Below are 5,050 nucleotides of genomic sequence, written 5' to 3' on the forward strand. Positions count from 1 at the left end.
TACTGGATTCCATTTTACGGACGTTTCAGTTATATGCAAGTAAGGACAGTCTATCTTATCTATCTACATATACTTGAACATGTTAATCTGATAGTTGTTAGTCTTAATTTCTATTGTTATATGCTACTATAGTTGTATTTATTTCTAATATACTACTGCTGTTTGCTTTGATTTCATAATTACCTGGTGAATTGTGAATGTTATATGATTATGGTAATTGGTATATGGTTATGATAGTTGGGGTGTTCCTTTTGGGATATCTTGGCTGATGATATCAGAAGGCTGTGGAATGGGACACATGCCTGCTGATACCTTCAGCACTATCATGATTAATTGATGACATTGTTAGGATGAGTCTAGATTGCATGGCTAGGTACCCCACATGCTACTACCCTTTCGATAGGGGAATTGAAACCGAGTAACCCGTGATGACAGTGATGTGACTTGGTGGTCCACTGTTAGTCATATAAATGGTAGGGTTGCATATGTTAGGGTTGGGCTCATGGGTGTCCAAGGACCGGACTGGGTGTTGTGAGGAATCATGAGAGCATCCGCCCCAATAATATGTGGATGACCATAAGGTTAAGGAGTAGAGTCCAACAGAGGTACCCAGTCCGTGAGGATTCTTACTCCTAGGTTGCGAAGGATACTGAACCGAGTTGGTTGGTGCCATAGGGAATGTATCTGGACTTCATGTAGACATGTAACCATTATGACCTTACATTGGATTAGAAACCCCGACATGCGCCAGTACTCATTACCAATGGTCGTGGTGATAGAGTGTGGACTTAACCCCTAACCATGGTTTGTGAGCCAGGTGTGGACTTTCCCTTTTTCCCTGGATCCCTACAGAGGTAACCAGTCCTTGCCGGATCAAAGTGATGAGACTTACCCAGAGGAGGGCTGGTGTTTATCTTAAAGCATGTCAACTATTAGAGACTTGCATAGTTAGAAATCATAGCATCATTCATGTTTTGCATTCATTCATATTACTGTTGTATCATGGCATTATTGGATGATGGATGAGATATATGATTGTTTCTTACTGAGTTCTTTAGAACTCATTCCTTTATTCTTTGTATGTTTTTAGCCTATACAGAAGAAGGATTTATATCTGAAGATGGGCTAGTTTCCTATGAAGGAACCATCCCATTTGAAGAAGATGTGGCACCGCCAGTGGGAGATGGAAATAGCATGTGCGGGAGTTCCTGCGGGTGCATGGAGTGCGCTTATCGCACCGGTTGATGGTCAAAGGCGAAAGGTGGTCAAGCAGTTCGCACAGAGACTGGAGAAGAATTGGAGAACCCCTCACCTTATTAAACTGGAGTCTAAGTTCATTGACTTAGAGAAGCAAATTGGAAAAAACTGATATAAATACTTTTGAATTATTCCGCTGCCCTCATTTTTGTTTTATCCTTTATTCTTTATTTCTTTCCTTTGATATTGGAGTATTTTGGGCTCCTGTAATTCATTTAATTCAGTTATTGAATATTCTTTGCTCATGATTATCTATATTTGTCTTAAATATTGTTGATAGACTAAAACCTTGGATCTTGGGGGGGGGGGCCCCCCGGGGGGGGGGGGGGGGGGGGGGGGGGGGGGGGGGGGGGGGGGGGGAAAAAACTGGGGTTTGGGTATAGAACCCCCGCTGGTGTTTTTTATTTTTTATCGGGGGGGTGGGGGGGGGTGGTTGTCTCCCCCCCCGGGGGGTGGGGGGGGGGGGGGGGGGTTTTTTTTTTTTTTTTTTTCTGGTGTTGGGGGGGGGGTGGGGTTGGGTGTGGGGGGGGTGGGTGGTGGGGGGGTGGGGGGTGGGTTTTTAAATATTTTATTTATTTTTTTGTTTTTTTTTTTTTTTTTAATTATATTATTTTTTTTTTTTTTTTTTTTTATATAATATATATATTTTTCTTGGCATTATTGGATATATTGATGGGATGTTGATTGTTTCTTACTGAGTTCTTTAGAACTCACGTCTTTATTTTGTATTGTTATGCCTGCACAGAAGAAGGAACTTTACAGGAAGATGGACTGGTTTCCTATGAAGGAACCATCCCGTATGAAGAAGATGTGGCACCGTCAGTGGGAGATGGAAATAGAATGTGCGGGAGCTCCTGTAGCTGCATGGAGTGTGCTTATCACACCTATTGATGATCAAAGGCGGAGGGTGGTCAGAAAGTTTGCTCGACGAATAAAGTTGAATTGGAGAACACCTTACCTTGAGATCCATGAAAAACATTTTTTAGATTTAGAAAAGGAAACTGGGAAGAAATTGATATAACCTTTTTGTTTACTTCCGCTGAAACCTTTATCCATTTTATTCATTATTTATTGACATTGGAGTATTTTGGACTCCTATAATTCATTTAATTCAGTTATTGAATAGTCTTTGCTCTTGATTATCTTTATTTGTCTTAAATATTGTTGATAGACTAAAACCTTGGATCTCGTGAAGGATCGCACCCACGGGTTGTCGGGTGGGTAACCGAGACCGGCGGGTGGGGTGTGACACTAAGATCACAACAATAGTAGAATATCAATCTCGTTATGAAGCACTGGCCAAATCAGATCACAAGACTTCCCACCGATTTCTTGGTAAGTTGTTTTGTCTCAGGCCTTAAAACTGATATTCAACATGAAGTTATGGCACCTAGACCTGCAGATATGGCGGAGACTGTGGGACTTGCTCGGTTGTATGAGCATAAGCTGATGGAAGGAAGAATGAACTACTCATGGGTACTTTCGATTTTTGCAAAACCTCCACTGTTACCAACTCCACCGGTGTTTAACGAGGCGCTTCCATCTACCAGTAGCGCTCTACCGATCAAAAGACTCACGCCAACAGAGATGCAAGCCCGAAGAGAGAAGGGACTCTATTACAATTGTGAGGATCCTTTTACTCCAGGACATTGCTGCAAATCATGACAACTCTACTTATTAGAATTTGAAGAAGGGGACGAGCCAGAGGAGACCAATGTGGTGTCTTTTGATCCTATGTATGTGGCTGAACCAGAAGAGGAACTAGTGTAGGAATTATTCTCCATGATGGGAGTCAATTCTCCAACCACATTATGAATGACGGGCACAATTTTGGGATGCTTTGTTCAAGTTCTCGTTGACGGTGGGAGCACACATACTTCATTAGAAGTGAAATGGCCCACAACCTAAATCTGACAATCAAAGTTTCTCGCAACATCTCTGTGGTGGTGGGAGATGGGAACCGCATGTCATGCGAAGGAATTATTCGCAATATCAATCTTACTCTCTATGGTTATTCATCATTCCTCGAAGCTCATGTGTTGCCCATCTATGGCGCTGATCTCATTTTAGGGGTACAGTGGATGGCTGAGTGGGGACCCATTACTTTTGACTATCAACGCATGACGATGCATTTTCAGCATGTTGATCAAAGGGTGGTGTTGACAGGGGCTACTGAAGAGGTACCAATGCAATTACAATTTCATGGGCTAAGAAATCTTATTGCAGCCCATGAGTATGACATTTTATACAAACTTGAATTGGATTGTTGTTCAACTAGGCCCACACATGATCCAGCCCATGAGACTGATGTCATATACAAGCTTTAAATGGATCATTGTGCAACTAGGCCCACACATGATTCACGCCACGAGCTTCAACACTTATTGGATCAATATTTTGAAATATTTCAAGAACCTCTGGAGCTGCTACCAGTTCGGGCCCACGAACACCACATTCATCTTCAACCTGGAGTTAACCCTGTTAACATAAAGCCCTACAGGTACCCTCACTTCCAGAAAAGTGAAATTGAGAAATAGGTGACGGCGATGTTGAGCACAGGTATCATCTGCTCCAGTATAAGTCCTTTCTCTTCACCAGTTCTCCTCGTTAAGAAACACGACGGCACTTGGCTTTTTTGCGTAGATTACAGAGCACTAAACGCAGTGACCATCAGAGATCGATTTCCAATCCCCACAGCAGATGAACTCTTTGATGAGCTTCATGGGTCTAAATTCTTCTCTAAGCTAGACTTAAGGTCTAGCTATCATCAAATTCGAGTCACCACTGCCGATGTTGAGAAAATAGCTTTTCGCACACACGAAGGACACTGAATTTCTTGTAATACCCTTCAGACTGACCAACGCTTCATCAACATTTTAGGCCACCATGAATCATCTATTCCGGCCTTATCTTCGACAATTTATCCTAATTTTCTTTGATGACTTGCTCATTTACAGTACCAGTTGGACAGATCATCTCAATCATCTTCAAATTGCCCTTGAAATTCTCAAACAAAACCAGCTATTTGCCAAGCTGAGCAAGTGTGTGTTCGGCACTAAAGAAGTCGAATACCTTGGGCACATCATCTCTTGCAAGGGTCTTGTTGTGGATCTGCGGAAGATTGAGGCGATCATGTCTTGGCCATTTCCGAAAAATCTCAAGGAGGTACTTGGGTTCTTAGGCTTAACAGATTATTATTGCAAATTTATTCAAGGTTATGCAAACTTAGCAGCACCATTAACCAATCTTTTGCGCAAGGGCGATTATCACTGGTCTTCTGTAGTGGCTGAGGCTTTCCGCACCTTACAATCTAAACTGGTAACAACACTGTATTAGCATTACCAAATTTTCACGAACCATTCATGCTTGAAACAAACGCCTCTGGCTCTGGAATTGGCGCCATTCTCTCTCAACAAGGGCGCCCTATTGCCTTCTACAGCCGCAAATTGTCCCCAAGGATGCAAGCTTCTTCAACTTATGCTCACGAAATGTATGCTATAACACAGGCGGTAGCAAAATGGTGGCAATATCTCTTGGGAAATCAATTCATCATCCGGACGGACCAGAGAAGCTTAAAAGAACTGAATGCTCAAATTATTTAGACACCTGAATAGCATTTTTGGTTAACTAAGCTTCTCGGATTTGATTTCGACATTCAATACCGTCCCGGCCCGAGAGAACCAAGGTGCAAATGCGCTCTCTAGGTGTCCAGCGACTGCTGTCCATGCTCTGTTAACAGTAACTTCCAAAGCAGACTTTTACAGCAACTCAGAGTGGAGACAGAGACCTCTGT

The sequence above is a fragment of the Hakea prostrata genome, chromosome 4 (genome assembly GCF_041222555.1).
Source record: "Hakea prostrata isolate BN-2017 chromosome 4, UWA_Hpros_2, whole genome shotgun sequence".
Classification (NCBI taxonomy): Eukaryota; Viridiplantae; Streptophyta; class Magnoliopsida; order Proteales; family Proteaceae; genus Hakea; species Hakea prostrata.